Genomic DNA, 22,895 nt, shown 5'->3' on the forward strand with positions numbered 1-22,895 from the left:
AAGCAACACTATCATTTGACCATTGTTCTTCTCTTTATAAATTAGAATTAACAGTTCAGTATATATCGGTGACCCCGGTTACAGAGTATCTGCTCTTCCATTTCATAATAAGACATTACTTCAGCTGCCGTATCCATACTAGACTATCTGCATGGCTTTTCCTTTTTTTTTTAAATGTAATTATCTTCTGATATTTATCATTTTAGTAGCTCTTATTATTTAGTTATGCCCTCCCTGAAATACTGGGCCAGCACCCAAGCCAGAACTCTACAGAAAAGTTCACCCACTTTATATTCATTCCTGTGTTTTTATCAAATGGTGAATTCTAACTTTTACCCATTGATAAATACACTAAAAATCCCATAGGGATGAATAGAAAGGGGGTTCATTTTTCTGTGGTGAGCTTTAATCTCCCATTTTCATAAATCTGCCCCATAGCCTCATTGAGAATCCTAAATACTGTACATATAAAAAAAAAACCTGTAAGACTCCATGTAATAGAAAAATGGTAATAATATTTCGTCTTTGGACTTTCATTGTACCCTTCTCTATATGTGCAACATATTGGACCAGATATAAACCATGGCCGGGGAAGGTACGGATGAGTTTTGATGGTTGAGTAGAAGTTTTGATGATGCTGAGTGGTTTGACCCATCCCTACATAGCAGTATAATATACAGATAGAATGGAGAGTTATTGGCTATTCTGCTGCAGAACAGTACATCCCAATATAATGCTGAATATTACACTTTTTCGTGCTTTTTCCAATATGATATCTTGAGTTAGTTAGCTGGTAGAGCACAATTCTCTCTCCATGCAAAAGCTAACCAGTTAGTTGCTTCAAATTATCTTAACCTTCTTGGTATCTCCCTCCCTATTATATAATGTGAATAGAGATCATACTTTTCATAGATGCGGTAATGGAAAAATATTGTTGCCTAGATAGCTCATTTATCAATTTTCGAGTTTGTGAATTGGAGAGTTTTTCTCCAATTCAAATAAACTTGCATTTTAAAAACAACTTGAATGTTTGCTTATTTATTAATATGAAAAACTCGAATATCTGGAATTTGCAAATTTACAAACTCAAAAAAATCCCCCCACGAAATTCTCAAATTGAAAGTACGGCTCGACTGCCTCAGACAACTCCCATTGACTTCTACAAAAACTCACAAGCCTTTGGATGCCGAAGTTTTACATTCCAGTTTTCAGGTTTTTTGCACTTAATAAATATCGGACATTTGAGTTTTTGAACCACATATTAAATAATGTGAGTTTAACACTAAAAAACTTGTGGAATCGTGCAATCATTTTTAATTCTAACACTGATAAATCACCCCCTTAGTTTAGATTTCATCCTCAGTATTGTGATAGGTTACCAAGAATACAGTTGTTTCCCGATACAGTCGGTTTCTCAGTTGAACAAGTGTGCTAATTTATAATTGTATATATATTGTACAGCACACACTGTTGTTGCTTTTTAATATGTTTTTTTTATTCCAGTTGCCCTTCCTACACTGTTTTTACATTGCCTACAGGAATAATACATAAACTGGTAAAACAGGGTTGGGAAGGGTCTCTACTTTTCCTTTAAAAGGACTATAAAGACAAAGAATCATTATTTAATGGTTGGAGAAGGCCTCTATCTTATCTAGTTGAAATGGCTACAGTACAGGTATGGGATCTGTTAAACACATTAACCAGAAATACGGGAAGGCCGTCTCCCATAGACTCCAGTTTAATCAAAAAATCACATCATAAGAAATTATTTCCTTTTTCTCTGTAATAATAAAACAGTACCTGTACTTGATCCCAATTAAGATATAATTACCCCTTATTGGGGGCAGAACAGCCCTATTGGGTTTATTTAATGGTTAAATGATTCCCTTTTCTCTGTAATAATAAAACAGTACCTGTACTTGATCCCAACTAAGATATAATTACCCCTTATTGGGGGCAGAACAGTCCTATTGGGTTTATTTCATGGTTAAATGATTCCCTTTTCTCTGTAATAATAAAACAGTACCTGTACTTGATCCCAACTAAGATATAATTACCCCTTATTGGGGCAGAACAGCCCTATTGGGTTTATTTAATGGTTAAATGATTCCCTTTTCTCTGTAATAATAAAACAGTACCTGTACTTGATCCCAACTAAGATATAATTACCCCTTATTGGGGGCAGAACAGCCCTATTGGGTTTATTTAATGGTTAAATCATTCCCTTTTCTCTGTAATAATAAAACAGTACCTGTACTTGATCCCAACTAAGATATAATTACCCCTTATTGGGGGCAGAACAGCCCTATTTGGTTTATTTCATGGTTAAATGATTCCCTTTTCTCTGTAATAATAAAACAGTACCTGTACTTGATCCCAACTAAGATATAATTACCCCTTATTGGGGCAGAACAGCCCTATTGGGTTTATTTAATGGTTAAATGATTCATTTTTCTCTGTAATAATAAAACAGTACCTGTACTTGATCCCAACTAAGATATAATTACCCCTTATTGGGGGCAGAACAGCCCTATTGGGTTTATTTCATGGTTAAATGATTCCCTTTTCTCTGTAATAATAAAACAGTACCTGTACTTGATCCCAACTAAGATATAATTACCCCTTATTGGGGCAGAACAGCCCTATTGGGTTTATTTCATGGTTAAATGATTCCCTTTTCTCTGTAATAATAAAACAGTACCTGTACTTGATCCCAACTAAGATATAATTACCCCTTATTGGGGGCAGAACAGCCCTATTGGGTTTATTTAATGGTTAAATGATTCCCTTTTCTCTGTAATAATAAAACAGTACCTGTACTTGATCCCAACTAAGATATAATTACCCCTTATTGGGGGCAGAACAGCCCTATTGGGTTTATTTAATGGTTAAATGATTCCTTTTTCTCTGTAATAATAAAACAGTACCTGTACTTGATCCCGAGCATTCTGGATAACAGGTCCTATACCTGTAATAGTAAGAAACATGCACACTTAATTCAGTATCAATTAAGGACCCTTCAAAAGATTCTTATTAGTACCATTAGGACTTATTAGGACTTTATATTAAATATGAATGTTTGATGCCCAAAAGACAAAAAACTAAGGAGAAAAATAATCAATCTAATATTTCTAAAGTCTGATACTTATTTCTGTTTGTAGACAATACATGGACATAGTAAGAAAACAAAGCATCAACAAAGTTGATTCATTTTAAGTTTATTGTTTCATTACAGGAAAGGGGGTTCTCGTTGAGGGTTTATTTTCCATGCTGAAGAAGAGACGAGGCCTAGTGCTTAGTCAGGAGTTACAAAATAAAAAAGAAAGTGATGGAGTATGTGGGGTTGTGTGCGGAACGTCCGATAGAGTTAACTGCCACTGTGTGTGGCACCGGCTCGGCCGTGGACCCATAAATAGCATCACGTGTGTCCCATTTACCCCTCCCACAGCCCTAATACATGAGGGCTACAGTTCATTCCAACATCATTAGGAGCAAGGCAGCTCTGCAACAACAACATTGTTAATGGCAAACTACTTGCACAACAGAGTTGCCTTGTCTTTTCAGAGCCTCAGCCTACTGTAAATGGAAGGAGCTACGAGAAACAGAGCAGCCTGCCCTCCATCCGTCACATATTCCAAGGCAGAGAAGCATGGCAGGGCCAGCTAAAAGTTTCTTGCCCCAATCCTGCACATTATCAATGGAATATATAGAGTTTGGAGATTACATCTCTAGGAAATTTGGCCGAGAAGCAATGGAATTTAGCATGGAATCTGGATTTTGCTTTATGGGGATCCTGCTTGGGTCAATGTGCCAAACTGGATTACAAACCCTTCCCTTGGAGTATGGAATATGGATAACAATGGAGGAAACGGGAATGGAATTGGATTACAGAGCAAATTGGAATTAATTGTTTCTGATGGATCTTTGTTTTCGGAGAAGAAAATGAAAACCAAAGGTCTTCTGGGGATGTGGCAGTAGATCCGGGCAGAAGGAAAACCTAAGGAACCCTATCCCAGGTAAGTGGCTTTTAAAAAAGTTTATGTCAGGATTTTTGTAGGTTTTTCTGCTTGTAAACAAATGTATCATGTAGGCAGCACATTAACAATGGTAGGAAATAGAATGTATGTGTATGTAACAGTTTGGTTATTGTAGTGATGAATAAATACTAAATAAATGTTTTGTTTTTCTTTTTATTATGTCTAGCGGGATTTAGAGGTGCAGTTGGGTTGGGGGTTCGTTCCATTACTAGTATAATTTCATTTACTAACAGATTAGAGATGAGAGGACTTGGAAATATAATATATAAGCTATAGACACACACCCATGTATATATAAATATCTTTATTGTTTCTCAATGAGAGGCTACCAACTCTACTCAGTAAAATAATTCCTACTGAATTCAAAAAGTTTCCCATGATGGAATATTTATACACAGTCCTTTTGTTATAAAATAACATAATGTGCATAGAGAATCCATGCAATTACATTATATTACATTAACATTTATTTATAAAGCGCCAACATATTCCGCAGAGCTGTACAATAAGTGGGTTACATACATGGGACATACAGAGTAACATATAAAGCCAATCAGTAACCGATACAAGAGGTGAAGAGGGCCCTGCCCAAAAGAGCTTACAATCTACAAGGAGAAAGGGTTGAGACACAAGGTGTGATGGAGAATATGGGGAATCAGATCTTAAACTCACAATATTCCCCTTTGGTTGCGCCACAGATAGGGGTTGTTCACCTTTGAGTTTACTTTTAGTATGATGTAGAGAGTGATATTCTGAGACAGTTTGCTATTGGTCTTCATTTTGTATTATTTGTAGTTTTGTAATTATTGTTTAGCAGCTCTCCAGTTTGGAGTTTTACCAGAGATCTGGTTGCTACAGTCTAAATTACCTTAGCAACCAGGGTGTGGTTTGAATGAAAGACTGATATATGAATAAGAGAGGGACTAAATAGAAAAATAAGTCATATAAAGTAAGAATAACAATGAAACTGTAGTCTCACAGAGCAATAGTTTCTGGCTGCTGGGGTCAGTGACCCCCATTTGAAAGAAAGTTAAAAAGAAAAAGGCAAATAGATCATTATTTATTTCTTATAGTTTCTGAAGACCAATTGAAAAGTAGCTTAGAATAGGCCAATGAGTGGTATATGAATAGGAGAGGACCTAAAAATAATTTATAACAATAAAACTGGAGCCTCACAGAGCAATAGTTTTTGGCTGCCGGGGTCAGTGACCCCCATTTGAAAGCTGCAAAGAGTTGGAAGAAGAAGGCAAATAATTCAAAACCTATAGCAGAAAAATCATGAAGACCAAGTGAAAAGTTGCTTAGAATGGGTCATTCTATAATATACTAAAAGTTAACTTAACTAATAGTGGCATAACTGACTAAAACCCCCCCAAAAGAAATTGAACGCGGCCCAGCCCGCACCCTGAGTTGCCACCCCCGGTCCTATTCTATCACCCACCGCTGTCGTAATTGCTGAGGGCAGCAAGGGGGAGCGATGAAGGGAACTAAGGGAACTACAATACAGCACACCCCATACTCTGGGCCCCTCTGTATCTGGAGTTGTTTCTGCCAATAATAATTATAGGCAAATTGGATATTTTATAAAAATAAGCCGTGCCTGTTAATAAGTTAAATACGTCAGTCAGTCCAGTTATTGTTAGTTCTACTGGCTCTTAGCGCTTAGGTTCTGGGCTCTGTTTTGACCATTGCACTTACAGAGGCAGATTAGTTAGGTTCAGATGAAACCGACCCTAGTGCGTGTGTGTTGTGTGAATGGGATTGGGAAGTTAGACTGTAAGCTCCTCGGGGCAGGGACTGAGTGGAACACTTGAACATTCTTTGCAAAGCACTGCCTTAAAGGGGTGGTTCACCTTCACCTTTTCACTAACTAATATATCAAAGAATGGCCAATTCAAAAAGTCTTCATTATTTATTTTTTATAGTTTTTAAATTATTTACCTTCTTCTTCTGACTCTTTGCAACTTTCAAATGGGGGTCACTGACCCAGCAGCCAAACAACAATTTCTCTGTGAGGCTACAATTTTATTGATATACAGGTATGGGATCCCTTATCCGGAAACCCGTTATCCATAAAGTTCCAAATTACGGAAAGGCCATCTCCCATTCCATCATAAGCAAACAATTCTAAGTTTTAAAATTACAGCCCTATTGGGTTTATTTAATGGTTAAATGATTCCCTTTTCTCTGTAATAATAAAACAGTACCTGTACTTGATCCCAACTAAGATATAATTACCCCTTATTGGGGCAGAACAGCCCTATTGGGTTTATTTAATGGTTAAATGATTCCCTTTTCTCTGTAATAATAAAACAGTACCTGTACTTGATCCCAACTAAGATATAATTACCCCTTATTGGGGCAGAACAGCCCTATTGGGTTTATTTAATGGTTAAATGATTCCCTTTTCTCTGTAATAATAAACAGTTACCTGTACCTTGATCCCAACTAAGATATAATTACCCCTTATTGGGGCAGAACAATCCTATTGGGTTTATTTAATGGTTAAATGATTCCCTTTTCTCTGTAATAATAAAACAGTACCTGTACTTTGATTCCCAACTAAGATATAATTACCCCTTATTGGGGGCAGAACAGCCCTATTGGGTTTATTTAATGGTTAAATGATTCCCTTTTCTCTGTAATAATAAAACAGTACCTGTAGTTGATCCCAACTAAGATATAATTACCCCTTATTGGGGCAGAACAATCCTATTGGGTTTATTCACTATTTAAATGATTTTTAGCAGACTTAAGTTATAGAGATAGAAATTACGGAAAGATTCCTTATCCGGAAAACCCCAGGTCCCAAGCATTCTGGATAACAGGTCCCATACCTGTATATTTTATTACTTATCTTTCTGTTTAGGTCCTCTACTATTAATATATCACTCTTTCATTCAAACAAATGCCTGGTCGCTAAGGTAATTTGAATCCTAGCAACCAGATAACTACACAAATTCTATACTGGAGAGCTGCTCAACAAAAAGTGAAATAATTGCAAAACCACATATAATAAAAGATGACAACCAATTGCAAATTGTTTCAGAATATTACTTTCTACATCAGACTAAAAGTTAATTCAAAGGTGAACAACCCCATTAAGGTGGCCATGGTCCAACTTGGCAGCTTATTGGCCTGTGTATGGGGCCCTCACATGGGTCTACCCAATTGATATCTGGTTGAAAATTGGGCAGATACCGATTGATCAGGTTAAAAAATCCTGTCAGGTTGAGGACTGTATCAGCACATGGATGTGATCCTTGTTCCAACGGCCTGTATCCCGCCAATGTAATTGGACCATTTGGCCCAATAGCATTCCAATAACTCTTATGTCAAGGGGTGCATAAGGGAAAGATCCCCCCTGTTAGGTGAACTCTCCAAACTTCAGATCTTTGGTTTATGGTCAGCTTAACTTGTTGGCTGTATATAAATGAAGGATACAGGCATGCGATCCATTATCCGGAAACCCATTATCCATAAAGTTCCAAATTACAGTAAGGCAATCTCCCACAGAATCCATTATAATCAAATAATTCAATTTTTTTAAAAAATATTTCCTTTTTCTCTGTAATAATAAAACAGTCCCTTGTTCTTAATCCTAAACTAAGATATAATTACCTGTACTTGATCCCCATCAGGGTTTGACAGAGGAGGTTCTACCCCGGTGCTAGAGTCGCTAGTACAGGGACAGGAAAGGATCTCATTGGATTTTTCCGCCTGAACTATTCCCATAAGTGTAAGACACTGCCTATAATTGCTGTGAGCATTTGTACTCCATATGTCAATGTAACCGATATCAGCTGATGTACAATACTTATTCTATTCCTAATATAACAGTATTCCTAGGGGATCTTGAAAATCTAAAAGATTCATAAAACTGACAGGCCAACATTTTATGGGGAAAGAGACCTACAGGTTCATGGAAACCGATTATTCTATTGGGGTAACATGCCTGATACTTATGGCTCTTACATATCCAAATCTGCTGCTGGGGTAAGATCTCTAATAACTACGGCCCATGGAAACTAAACATTCTGTGGGGGGTAAGATCCCTAATAACTATGGCCCATGGAAACTAAACATTCTGTGGGGGGTAAGATCCCTAATAACTACGGCCCATGGAAACTAAACATTCTGTGGGGGGTAAGATCCCTAATAACTATGGCCCATGGAAACTAAACATTCTGTGGGGGGTAAGATCCCTAATAACTACGGCACATGGAAACTAAACATTCTGTGGGGGTAAGATCCACTAATAACTACGGCCCATGGAAACTAAACATTCTGTGGGGGTAAGATCCCTAATAACTACGGCCCATGGAAACTAAACATTCTGTGGGGGGTAAGATCCCTAATAACTACGGCCCATGGCAAACGAAACATTCTGTGAGGGGGTAAGATCCCTAATAACTACGGCCCATGGAAACTAAACATTCTGTGGGGGGTAAAAACCCTAATAACTACGGCCCATGGAAACTAAACATTCTGTGGGGGGTAAGAACCCTAATAACTACGCCCCATGGAAACGAAACATTCTGTGGGCGTAAAATCCTTAATAACTAAACTACGGCCCATGGAAACTAAACATTTTGTGGGGGGTAAGATCCCTGATAACTACGGCCCATGGAAACTAAACATTCTGTGGGCGTAAAATCCTTAATAACTAAACTACGGCCCATGGAAACGAAACATTCTGTGGGCGTAAAATCCTTAATAACTAAACTACGGCCCATGGAAACTAAACATTCTGTGGGGGGTAAGATCCCTAATAACTACGGCCCATGGAAACTAAACATTCTGTGGGGGTAAGATCCCCAATAACTACGGCCCATGGAAACTAAACATTCTGTGGGGTAAGATCCCTAATAACTACGGCCCATGGAAACTAAACATTCTGTGGGGTAAGATCCCTAATAACTACGGCCCATGGAAACGAAACATTTCTGTGGGCGTGGTAAGGTCTGTGGGGGTAAGATCCCTATAACTAAGGCCCATGGAAACTAAACATTCTATCCCCAATAACTACGGCACATGGAAACTAAACAACTAGCTGGATTGTGGGGTAAGATCGCCCATGGAAAATTCTGTGGGGGTAAGATCCCAATAACTACGGCCCATGGAAACTAAACATTCTGTGGGGTAAACAAGGCCCATCATTCTGTGGGGTAAGATCCTAAATAACTATGGAAACTAAACATTCTGTGGGGGTAAGATCCCTAATAACTACGGGAAATAAACATTCTGTGGGGGTAAGATCCCTACATGGAAACTAAACATTCTGTGGGGGTAAGATCCCTAATAACTACGGCCCATGGAAACTAAACATTCTGTGGGGGTAAGATCCCCAATAACTACGGCCATGGAAACTAAACATTCTGGGTAAGATCCCTAATAACTACGGCCCATGGAAACTAAACATACTGTGGGGTAATTAAGAAAAAACCGCTACCCTAACTACGGCCCATGGAAACTAAACTATTCTGTGGGGCAAAAAACTACGGCCCATGGAAACTAAACATTCTGTGGGGGTAAGATCCCCAACATCTTGTGGGGTAAGGGGGGCTACATGGAAACTAAACATTCTGTGGGGGTAAGATCCCCAATAACTACGGCCCATGGAAACTAAACATTCTGTGGGGGTAAGATCCCAATAAACTACGGCACATGGAAACGAAACATTCTGTGCCGGGCCCATGGAAACTAAACATTCTGTGGGGGTAAGATCCCTAATAACTGGGAAACTAAACATTCTGTGGGGTAAGATCCTAATAACTACGGCCCATGGAAACTAAACATTCTGTGGGGGTAAGATCCCTAATAACTACGGGCCATGGAAACTAAACATTCTGTGGGGGTAAGATCTCTAATAACTACGGGCCCATGGAAACTAAACATTCTGTAGGGGTAAACTAAACATCCTGTGGGGGTAAGATCCCCAATAACTACGGCCCTAATAACTAAACATTCAAGATCCCCAAAAACTACGGCCCATGGAAACTAAACATTCTGTGGGGGTAAGATCCCTAATAACTATGGCCCATGGAAACTAAACATTCTGTGGGGGTAAGATCCCTAATAACTATGGCCCATGGAAACTAAACATTTCTGTGGGGGTAAGATCCCTAATAACTACGGGCCATGGAAACTAACATTCTGTGGGGTAAGACCCCTAATAACTACGGGCCATGGAAACGAAACATTCTGTGGGGTAGGGTCCTAATAACTACGGGCCATGGAAACGAAACATTCTGTGCGGGTAAGATCCCTAATACCTACGGCCCATGGAAACTAAACATTCTGTGGGGGTAAGATCCCCAATAACTACGGCCCATGGAAACTAAACATTCTGTGGGGGTAAGACCCCTAATAACTATGGGCCATGGAAACGAAACATTCTGTGGGGGTAAGATCCCCAATAACTACGGGCCATGGAAACGAAACATTCTGTGGGGGTAAGATCCCCAATAACTACGGCCCATGGAAACTAAACATTCTGTGGGGGTAAGATCCCTAATAACTATGGCCCATGGAAACTAAACATTCTGTGGGGGTAAGATCCCTAATAACTATGGCCCATGGAAACTAAACATTCTGTGGGGGTAAGATCCCTAATAACTACGGGCCATGGAAACTAAACATTCTGTGGGGGTAAGACCCCTAATAACTACGGGCCATGGAAACGAGACATTCTGTGGGGGTAAGATCCCTAATAACTACGGGCCATGGAAACGAAACATTCTGTGGGGGTAAGATCCCTAATAACTACGGCCCATGGAAACTAAACATTCTGTGGGGGTAAGATCCCTAATAACTACGGGCCATGGAAACTAAACATTCTGTGGGGGTAAGATCCCTAATAACTACGGGCCATGGAAACTAAACATTCTGTGGGGGTAAGATCCCTAATAACTACGGCCCATGGAAACTAAACATTCTGTGGGGGTAAGATCCCTAATAACTACGGCCCATGGAAACTAAACATTCTGTGGAGGTAAGATCCCCAATAACTACGGCCCATGGAAACTAAATATTCTGTGGGGGTAAGATCCCTAATAACTACGGGCCATGGAAACTAAACATTCTGTGGGGGTAAGATCCCTAATAACTACGGCCCATGGAAACTAAACATTCTGTGGGGGTAAGATCCCTAATAACTACAGGCCATGGAAACTAAACATTCTGTGGGGGTAAGATCCCTAATAACTACGGGCCATGGAAACAAAACATTCTGTGGGGGTAAGATCCCTAATAACTACAGCCCATGGAAACTAAACATTCTGTGGGGGTAAGATCCCTAATAACTACGGGCCATGGAAACAAAACATTCTGTGGGGGTAAGATCCCCAATAACTACGGCCCATGGAAACTAAACATTCTGTGGGGGTAAGATCCCTAATAACTACGGCCCATGGAAACGAAACATTCTGTGGGGATGAGATCCCTAATAACTACGGCCCATGGAAACTAAACATTCTGTGGGGGTAAGATCCCTAATAACTACGGCCCATGGAAACGAAACATTCTGTGGGGGTAAGATCCCCAATAACAGCTGGTATTTTTTCTCATTTATGCCCCTTAGTCACTTACGTTGGCACTTTGCACCAGATGTTAGTGAGAAGCTTAACATGAGAGTGTCTGTGACACCATAGTTTGACCCTAATCCTTTTGCTCCCAGACTCCTATCTGTAACATCAGAAACACCTCTAATCATTGGCTCCGCCCTCATTATCAAGATGTCTTAAGGTGGCCATACATGCACCGATATTATTGTACGATAAACAGTGGGTGTATGGTGGAAGACGAGGCGATCGATACCAGTAAAAGCCTTGGATGTTTTATCGATGGCCTTTGAAGGTGCCTGAACATCGTAATGTTCCTGCTGAATCGCCAGATAGGGGTAAAGAATTCCTTTGTTTTTACCGGCATATCTGACCATTCAGCAGTGGTCATGGGAAAGATCGCAATTGTAGTGTGTATGGCCACCTTTGCCCCTGCAGGTTATAATGAGAAAATGCCCTACAACCTACTGTACCAAGAAACCTTGGGCCTGATTCACTAAAGTGCGATAAAATTTATCGCACGTTTTTTTGTGTTAAATTAGACGTGATAATTAGCGCGCGATTCACCATAGTATTATCGCGTGTGTTAAGTCGCCATATCGCATGCGTTATTTTTCGCGCGACCGCATGCGTTAAATAGCGCACAGAAAAGAATACGATCGCATGATTCACAAACAGTAAGGCGCGCTAAATATCGCATTAGGCTATGCGAAAATTAACACCTTCTTCAGGCAGGCGATAATTATAGAAAAGTACAGTAAGGGCACTGGCACACGGGGAGATTAGTCGCCCGCGACAAAACTCCCTGTTTGCGGGCGACTAATCTCCCCGAGTTGCCATCACCTGACATCCCACTGGCGAAAGTGTAAGTCGCCGGTGGGATGGCACATGCAGCGGAGTGATTTCGGCAAATCGGCGAAAAAGCCTCGCGAGGGAACTTCTGTGATTTGCGCTTAATCGCGCCGCTGCGTGTGTACACTTTTGCCGGTGGGATGGCAACTCGGGGAGATTAGTCGCCCACGAACAGGGAGTTTTGTCGCGGGGCGACTAATCTCCCCGTGTGCCAGAGCCCTAAATGAGCTTTTGGCAATAAAATATGGACTTACAGTGTTATTTATTCAGTCTGTGTTTCCCCCAGAGTGACGCAGCCGCCAGTTTGCAGGGAAATGGGCATTTTTAATACAGTAATTTTCCGCAAGTATTGGCGTGTATGGCTAACATGGCGTGCGTTCATTTGCGCGACTATTTATATGCGGCTACAATTGATGAAATGTTTCGCCAGGCATGGATTCACAGCGACTTTTTGGACGTGCAGCGAATTTTTCCGCTGCAAATTTTTTCATGCGTTTCGCAAAACAATCCGCCAATGGCAAAACGCATGAAAAAATTTGCCACGTAAGAATTCACCGCACGTCCAAAAATTGACACAGGAATCAAAAAATATTAGTCGCGGGTAACAATTTTTTTGCCCGCACAACATTTTCGCCTTTCGAAAGATTTGCTAATTTTTCACTAAAGATAACCAGAACACATTTGCTCATCACTAGTGGCTACTATTTATAAGCATCTACTATTTATATGCTACTATTTATATGCTACCATTTATATGCTACTATTTATATGCTACCATTTATATGCTACCATTTATATGCTACTATTTATATGCTACTATTTATATGCTACCATTTATATGCTACCATTTATATGTGGCTACTATTGATATGCGGCGATAATTTTTATACACTATTTCTAAGCTACTATTTATATGCGGCGACTATTCGCGTGCGTTATTTAGCGCATGTACCGTCAAATACCGCATTGAAATAGTCTTCGCGAGTTAAATAACGCATGCAATATCGCGCGTAAAGTAGCAAGTATGCTTATAGTGAATCGTGCGATAATTTAGACGCGATAAAATTTCTACCGCACGCTATAAATAGCGCACGTTTTATCGCACTTTAGTGAATCTGCCCCCTTACGTCCTATTAGAAATCCCAGTAACAGCTATAGCCCTGCTTAGCACTCAGATATAGCAGATAGAGCCAGAGCATTCCTAGCTCGTAGCCTGACACTCTAATCCCTTCCTCTGTTATTGGAGGGGCTTCAGATGTCCAGTACGTTATAGTCCTGTGCTTTTTACTTGTGGTTCCCTCTAGGACAAAGTCATACATACAATGGCTATTAAACAGGAAGAGGGATTTCCTAGAGGACCCTCTTTGGGACGCTGCTGTAAAAATGTAAACTCTTGCTCAGAGTATGCAGGCCTAATGTTATTTAGGCAGTAAGTTCTAGTTAAAGGAGAAGGAAAGGTAAAAACTCAGTAAGCTTTATCAGAAAGGCCTATGTAAATACAGCCATAAGCACTCACAGAAACGCTATCAAAAGAAACACAGGATTTCTTGTCTCCATTTGTGTAAACATGTTCTTCTGTTTCAAACTTCCTTCTCTCAGAAAAATCCTTCAGGGCAAGGGCATGAGTCTGCTCACTTTGCTCCTCTCTCCCTCTCCCTTTTCCTCCTCACCCTCCCATCAGAATTCGCTAACAGCCAGAGCTGCAGCACGGAAGCTACTGAGACCAAGCAGCTGCTATGTTAAACAAACAGAGGGAGCTTCCAGGGCTGTACACTTGTGGTGTGGTAAAGCTTTCACTGATCTTTCCATGACTGTTGTGGCATTATTAAAAGTGGCAACCCTAGGTGAATAGTGGAGCAGTAACCCATAGCAACCAATCAGCGGTTAGAAATGATTATTTGAGGGCACAATAATGAAAGAAAAACTTTAATTGGTTGCTTTGGGCTAATGAGCCTCAGTGTAGAATCCTGCGCAGAACAAATTTTTGAGACTCAGACCCGCGGCCTTGACCCCCAGCCTGCATTTTTACTTGCTTTAACCCTCTACACTACCTGATCCACAACTGCCATATCCGCAATCCGATCCGCGACCCACTGACCACCATTAAACAGGAAGTGCTGTTTCTGCAAACTGGAAGTGACATCATCAGAAGTGCGCGGGGGTAGAAAAGTTTTAAAAAAGTGTCAAAAGGGGTAAAATATAGATTATATAGGTTATATAAAATAAGAAATATGGAATAGATCCTCGACCCGCAGACCCGTATCTATACCCGCATCTGAAAATCCTACCCACAACCCACAGGGTACACACTTTTTGCCTGACCCCCTGCAGGACCCTATATTGAGCACCCCATTGGTTACATAGTATAGACAGTGAATAAAATGATCTGATTTGGGTGCAAGTTTTGCACTGGCTGTGGGGCAATATCGCCGCTCCCTGGCACTTGTGGCGCCGCGCAGGGAGTAAATGTGAGGAGGCTCCACTTCCCCAGAATAACAAATACAGCTAACAATCTAATAATGAATATTTCATACTATTTGCAATGATAGAATTAGCTGCCAAGCCAAATCATTCCTGGATCAGTCAGTGTTACAGGAACATTAATGAATGTTTTGGTGCCCCCGCGTTCCTGTAAGAATAAAATCATCTCCTCTCATGATGTTCTACAGCACCATGCTCTCTCCCAGGGTTACCACTAAGTGCTCCTGAACTCATTGTGCCATTGAATTATGTATAAAGGCATGATCCTAACAACCCCAGCTCGCAGTGCATTTAGGTCACTTCGTGCCGCAGCTGCACGCCTTTATCTTGGCGCTCGACATGCTTTCTGGTAAAAGAGTAAAGTGCCACCAATTCATCTTTCTTCAGACTTTGGGTTCCAGCCCAATGGCCGACGCGTATGTTATTCAGATTCCTGTATGACTGAGATAGGTCAGAAGGTGGGGCACGGGCAATTAGATAAGGCTAAAGAGAAGAGGGGTGCCAGGCGAGGGGGAAAAATGTCAACAATCAGGAATTGTACCCATGCTGATAATATAGGCTTTATATTCAGCATCCCACAGCCCTCTGCAGAGACTGAACATCATTCACATTAGTCCTGGCCCAGTCGGAGCTTACAATCTACAAACTTACAGATAGTGGCTAGCCTGGAATTGAACCTAGGACCCAAGTGCTGCCATGCTAACCACTACCCACCATATCCTTTGCAGTTTTATTCACCTTCCTTCCCCAATGGTTTCTTTGAATGCTGATCCAACTACCACCAGGTCTACTAACCCAAAGCAACCAGTTAGAAAGTAGTATGAATAGGTCACCTGTTTAAAAGCAAACAACTAATCTGGTTGCTGTGGGATACTAGACCCCGTGCAAGTTTTCCAGCTGCTGTTACATTACTCCATGTATGTTGCATGTGTTAGTGATGGGAAAGCCAACCAACAAGATGCGGGCAATGGCAGCCATATACTGTATCACTGCATCCTGTTTTCAGGAAGTGATGTCAGCAATAGGATATGGCATGGTACGGCCAAATAGCTTAGAGTAGGGTTAGATACGCTTCTAAGAGCTGCCACAGTTGGAATTGCCCTTTCGATCCTCCCCATGGGAACTTATAGAAGTAACGTAATAAACTCAATGCAATGTTTTCTCCAGGTCTAGTACTTGTAGCAACCAATCAGCAGGAAGCATTTACTACTCTGACAGCAAACATCTGATTGGCTGGTTGACTGGACCCAAACAAAGCTTGCAACTTACATAACATAACCTAATTTTATAAGATTTCTTATAGTAGGTCCCTATAGGACCCTATTTACGGGTTTATTGACCAGTAGAAGGCAAGAAATGGAAGTAAAATGCAAGAGCCTACTATTAGCCAAGCGCAAGAGTCGCAGTCTGAGGCGTCACAAGGCCACGTTGCTGCACTTCTCTTGTGTTATGGCAACACTATAGATTCAGTTGCTATTTTATTGTATTGTGAGCTAAAACCAGCTTAACTGGAACAAGATCTTGGCACATTTAGTATCACCAACATGGCAGCACCTATGGAAACTTCACCCATTTCCACTAGAGCCAATCAGAAGCTGCATGGTGCCAAGAACTTACCCTACCTGAATCATGCACCTTGCACTGTTGATTGTGGTGCCCCATGGCATGCTGGGACAGGAGACCAAGATCTACAGTAACAGTATTGTGGCACAATAATACAATAACCCTGCTGATATATTTCATTAAAACCAGTAGACAGCACAGCACTGGTTTCAGACCCATGTTGTGGCGCCAATTACTGGGCACTGGTGCTGAAACTAAAATGGCCTCCAACTGGGGACTTCTTGCACCTAGTATTAACTGGAAATGCCTACATCTCCTCCTACAGAGGCAGACCTAAAATACAGAGAGATATTTGTAAAGCTACTCTTTTCCCATATTCAGAATCAGTGGCGTAACTAATCTGCGCCGGGCCCCCCTGCAAAAAAAATCTCCAAAGGGACCCAGCACAGAGTAGCAAACTTACCCAGCTCCAGGCCCGGATTTGTGGTGAGGCCTCAAAGGCCCGGACATAGGGCGGCACAAATTTAGGGGCCCAGCCATAATGTAATTTTGCTCATATGGAGCAATGGGGACCAGACACGCAGAAACTTTTGGCAGGGTGAGGTGGGGCCTCGGGGCATCTTGTATCCCCATTCTGTAATTTTGCTCAAACGGAGAATGGGGACCAGACACGCAGAAACCTTTGGCGAGGTGAGGTGGGGCTCGGGGCATCTTGTATCCCCATTCTGTGATTTTGCTCAAACGGAGAATGGGGACCAGACATGCAGAATCCTTTGGCGAGGTGGGGCCTCGGGGCATCTTGTATCCCCATTCTGTAATTTTGCTCATATGGAGCAATGGGGACCAGACATGCAGAAACTTTTGGCGGGCTGAGGTGGGGCCTCGGGGCATCTTGTATCCCCATTCTGTAATTTTGCTCAAACGGAGAATGGGGACGACACGCAGAAACTTTTGGCGGGCTGAGGTGGGGCCTCGAGGCATCTTGTATCCCCATTCTGTGCCAACTTGGATCTGTAACTGTAGGTTGAGAGTTTGCTGCCAGGCATCTGTGATCCCATCAGACACAATTCACCGGAAGGCAGCCAATCAGAGAGCAGTTAGCAAGATAGATATAAAGTGGAACACAGGGGTTGCATATTCAGTTGGACCTTCCTGGCCTTACTCTTGGTTTTGGGGGACCCAGCTGGTTACACCACTTGACTCATCAGTTTTAAAGCACGGGGGCCGATGCAAGGGACGGGGAATGGCAAGAAATTGGGTCTAATGCTCAGACTTTGATCTTAAAAGGCTACATTTTCCTTGATGCTGGAGATGGATGGGCCAAGGGAATATGCCTGCCAACCGCATTCCCCACTGTCACTCCATATTACCTGGGTATTTTAGCCACAGTGACAGTGATGGGGCCCAGCTGCAACCCCATGGTGGGACAGCTCCACCTCTGTCTCAGTGAGCTAATGTGTGGGAGGCCGCAGCTCCGGCCGGGGGGAACCATGGGGAGCGCTTGTTAATGTCTCTGTGTGTGACTTCATGACTCACGGAGAGTGGGCGGAACGGGCTCCAGGGATTTGGGAAGATGCACTAAGTGCATCAACGTTTGATCCATGCGAATGCCAGCTTGAGTTACAGCAAGGAGAAATGGGATATGCAGCTACCCAGGAGGATTGTTTCTGTAGGAGCATTCCTGCAATTGGTCCGGTTGCAGTTCATATAGAGTATGTGTCTTAAAGAGTCACGATAATTGAAATAATATATATAAAGTAGTATGACAGTCTACAGTTTCAGCTCTGTATAAGGTTCCATTAGTCTCTAAACGTTTCTTTATAATCTACTGCCTACCTACCATGGCCCTCCTGTAGTGTTATAATCCACTTGCAAGAAGTCAGCCATCTCAGGGAACATGTGGCGATCCCATTGGATGTGTAGAGCCAAAAATGATAGTCTGACTCCCCTGTAGAGTTGCAGTGCATCTTGACAAAGTCATTGGCCGGCTCATAGACTGGCCAATTCTCATTATATCTGATTGGTCAATACATAATCACAGAGAAATAAATTAATGCAATCTGGGCAATCATGCTGGCCCTGACATTGTTCTTCGTCTGTAGCAACTGAAATGTAATAGATTGCACCATGGTCCCTACATATGAAAAGCAAAGGCACCCACACTTCAGTGACCTGATTGGTCAACCATCTTGCCCAATGCTTGATCAGCTTTGGATCTCCCTGTTTGGATTTCGCAGTCGTTTTCTGTGCCCCTTGAACTTATTGTCCAGTATTTTTTCTACTATTATTTGTAAATCCCTAATCTCAGTGCAATTTAATCCTTACGTTACATATGGACTCTCTGGAATGTGTCCATCCTTCTTTTATGACAACTCCCATTTTTTCAGCTTTCCCTTTTACGTATTTTAGTTTCTTGAAACTCAACACAACCCTGTCAGACCTATCATTCTACTGAACCCAAGCACGAAGGAACTGACGTGGATTTAAAAGAAATAATGGTCAGATGTGCCCGACACAATTACAGTACATAGTGGCGGCGCTTCTGCAGCTGCAGAGTGTGTTCGTCAGCAGAATGAGTTCCCATTAGCAGCCTCTTCTGTCCGCTCCCTCCCAATTCTAAATTAGCCAACACAGAATAGTCACAAAAAGGTCTATTGCTGGACTACAAATGTATTAGCTATGTTTCATACATGATTCATTGCAACAATAATAGTGGCAATGGCTCTCAAATGATTAAACTTTAATGCTCCCCCACTGTGAAACATAAGGATATTAGCAGTCACTGAGGGTTTCTGTGCCCATATAAAGGCACAAGGCTGCAGGCTGAGTTATACAGGGAACTCTGAGTATCACTCATGTATTATAAGGGATAATGTACCCCCTACTGTAAATGATAAGGATATTAGCAGTCACTGAGGGGTTCTGTGCCCATATAAAGGCACAAGGCTGCAGGCTGAGTTATACAGGGAACTCTGAGTATCACTCATGTATTATAAGGGATAATGTACCCCCTACTGTAAATGATAAGGATATTAGCAGTCACTGAGGGGTTCTGTGCCCCCCATATAAAGGCACAAGGCTGCAGGCTGAGTTATACAGGGAACTCTGAGTATCACTCATGTATTATAAGGGATAATGTACCCCCTACTGTAAATGATAAGGATATTAGCAGTCACCGAGGGGTTCTGTGCCCATATAAAGGCACAAGGCTGCAGGCTGAGTTATACAGGGAACTCTGAGTATCACTCATGTATTATAAGGGATAATGTACCCCCTACTGTAAATGATAAGGATATTAGCAGTCATTGAGGGGTTCTGTGCCCATATAAAGGCACAAGGCTGCAGGCTGAGTTATACAGGGAACTCTGAGTATCACTCATGTATTATAAGGGATAATGTACCCCCTACTGTAAATGATAAGGATATTAGCAGTCACTGAGGGGTTCTGTGCCCATATAAAGGCACAAGGCTGCAGGCTGAGTTATACAGGGAACTCTGAGTATCACTCATGTATTATAAGGGATAATGTACCCCCTACTGTAAATGATAAGGATATTAGCAGTCACTGAGGGGTTCTGAGCCCATATAAAGGCACAAGGCTGCAGGCTGAGTTATACAGGGAACTCTGAGTATCACTCATGTATTATAAGGGATAATGTACCCCCTACTGTAAATGATAAGGATATTAGCAGTCACTGAGGGGTTCTGTGCCCATATAAAGGCACAAGGCTGCAGGCTGAGTTATACAGGGAACTCTGAGTATCACTCATGTATAAGGGATAATGTACCCCTACTATAAATTATAAGGATATTTTAGAAGACATTACTAATCACTGTTTTAAAGAAATTATTTTAGGTCACGGCTATGAATATGTAATAGTGTGTCAGGCCAAAAAAATGACCCATCCAACCAATATATTATCATGGGTTGTTCATATGATTTTCTCCAAATAAATAATATAAATCTGCCCATACAGTTGTTACCCCTAGGGCCAAATCATTAGATCAGTCTGATATTGCCCACCACCGGGGGAGCTAAATCTCGCATAAGGACCTTGGCAACATATGGGGACCACATAATGGGAGTATCAGTTGTATATAAATATACCCCGTACTGGTACATCTGTAGCTACAGCCCAAATTAAAATGATAAATCTGCATTTTTCCTTTCCCTACACTGATGGTTTTGTGAGTTTCTATATTTAAACTGCTCAGAGACGACAGCTCTGCAATGTAAATTCAATTAATCCGCCTATAAATTGTCTCCTCCTATATCCAATAAGCTTCAGATCTCTGTCACCTAATGTTATATTTGATCTATCATTTCTCCAGGGGGTTAACGCCTGATAGGGTAATGTCCCCGAAGGGCCGCTATTGATTTAATGTCAGTCTGACACTAACTTGCCGTTATTTTATTGCTTTCCTTTAAAGTGACGTCACGTACGAAAGGAGGATTATATCAGATACATTGATTCATTCTTCATTGACTCAATAAGGGCAAAAGCAGGAGTGTGACTTACACAGGCAGAAGTCAAAGCTTAAAGAAATATAATTCTAAAAAAGATCCATAACTATATTAGTTGATCAATAGTAACCTAAAAAGCCACACTCCTAATTAATTAATATGAAGCGAGAACTTTCCTCCGCTCCTGTTATATTGAATGTGAACCATAGTGAAGATAGGTTTGGCCTCCATTAATATTAGAGCGGGAGGCTGAAAACTTATGGGAAGGCTATAGGGGTCAATTACGTAGGCCTTGGGCTGATACACAAGAGTAATTGGGGGCCCTCTGTAGCTGTTGGCAGAGCCCTCCCAGCTGTCTAATAGGTTAACAGGGGGCGGGCAGGGGGCGGGCAGGGGGTGGACGGTGATGTCATGGGGGCGGGAAGAGGCAGGGCCGTGTCATCATGGGGTGGGGACAAGGTGGGGCCAGGACGTCACCAGGCGGGGCTATGACGTGTGATCGGTAAATGGCTTATTGCCTCATCAATCTCAAGAGTCCTGTCTGGTTCTACTAATTTGGGAAACCGGGCAGGAAGTTTTGACCAAAACTGGACAGGTGGCAACCCTATTAACAGTGGATCCCCCCTGGGGGAGGACCTGTAAACTAAGTCGTATAGGGCCCCATGATTCCTTATGGAGCCCCATATAGCAGATGGCAAGTACAGGGCCTCATTGCAATCTGTGCAACCCATTTCCTAATTGGTGCATCTGCATGACCCGCAAGTTAGGGAGCACTGTATTCAGGGGATGAATGCAGATCTCATTTTTAAATATGGAGACCTACAGAAGTTCTTCTACATGCAGGGTAGGGTGTATGTGTCTTTGCCACTGGTCCCTGAGGGACCAACCATTTGGATGAATGGGGCCTCAATATTTCTGATTGTGGCCCTGTTTATAATATAAGTTTTAATGGAAGTCTATCTGTCATTTTCTGTGTAGTAAGAGACTTTACTAAATTGATGCCTTCAGAACACTCTGCTTTAGAACAAGGAACAAATGCTCTGCATTCCTTTTTTTAAAAAAAATGTTCTTACCATGGAATGTCACAGATTAACAATCCAGCATCAATTATTCAAGAGATAAAATATTTACCCTTTGGTTCCCCTCAGAATTCCTCTTTAAGTGTTCCAAGAAATGTAATGAGCGGTGTCGGAATTGACCGTATCACTTCTGACTGACGCAGAAGGCTGTGGCCGCCTAAAAAAAAAAGAGGCCCAGAAGTCATGTAGAATATCACTTGCCTTAAAGAGGTTACATCTTGAGTGATGGACAGTTGGGACAACACCGCTCTGGGCTATATTGGTTAAGATTTGCTCCTGTAAAGGACACCACCCAAGGTGTCAAACACCTCTTGCCACTCGTCATAACGAATGTATCAGAAAATGTCAAACTGCACTTACAGCCATTTTTAAAGGACGGGGTTTGACAAGGTCCCGTTTTCCAATCCACGGTCGAAGGGTCAGTGGTGCACCGGAATGGTAAACCTGACCTTTTCATTCAGTTGGCAAGCACGCTCTTAGGGTTCCTATCCAGAGATGTTGATGATAAGGAGGTCAGTATAGTATGTAGGAGGGAGATGGTCAAAGCCATCCTTTGTTTCAACGTCTTAGCTACAAAGATGGAGGCAGTAGAGTTGCCAAGAATAAAATACCAACGACTAGGCTGCTTATTAAGAAAGTCATAAGGAGGTCAGTATAGTATGTTGGAGGGAGATGGTCAAAGCCATCCTTTGCCTCAACGTCTTAGCTACAAAGATGGAAGCAGTAGAGTTGCCAAGAATAAAATACCAATGACTAGGCTGCTGATTAAGAAAGTCAGTGTAGGAATATTCGGCAAACTCACCAAGCTTGGGGAACCCTTTGGACAATGTAAAGTTATTGTTATGATCAAATTCAT

At 41.7% G+C, this 22,895-nt stretch overlaps 1 long non-coding RNA gene across 1 annotated transcript in view; it reads left to right on the top strand.

Moving 5' to 3' along the window:
- LOC101732811 overlaps positions 1-22,895 on the top strand; it is a 36,969-nt gene that overhangs the window by 1,611 nt on the left and 12,463 nt on the right. Inside the window, exon 2 of the long non-coding RNA XR_208753.4 lies at positions 3,236-4,016. This is a non-coding gene — a long non-coding RNA (uncharacterized LOC101732811). The remainder of the gene's footprint in view (positions 1-3,235; positions 4,017-22,895) is intronic.

The sequence above is a fragment of the Xenopus tropicalis genome, chromosome 1, assembly GCF_000004195.4.
Source record: "Xenopus tropicalis strain Nigerian chromosome 1, UCB_Xtro_10.0, whole genome shotgun sequence".
NCBI lineage: Eukaryota > Metazoa > Chordata > Amphibia > Anura > Pipidae > Xenopus > Xenopus tropicalis.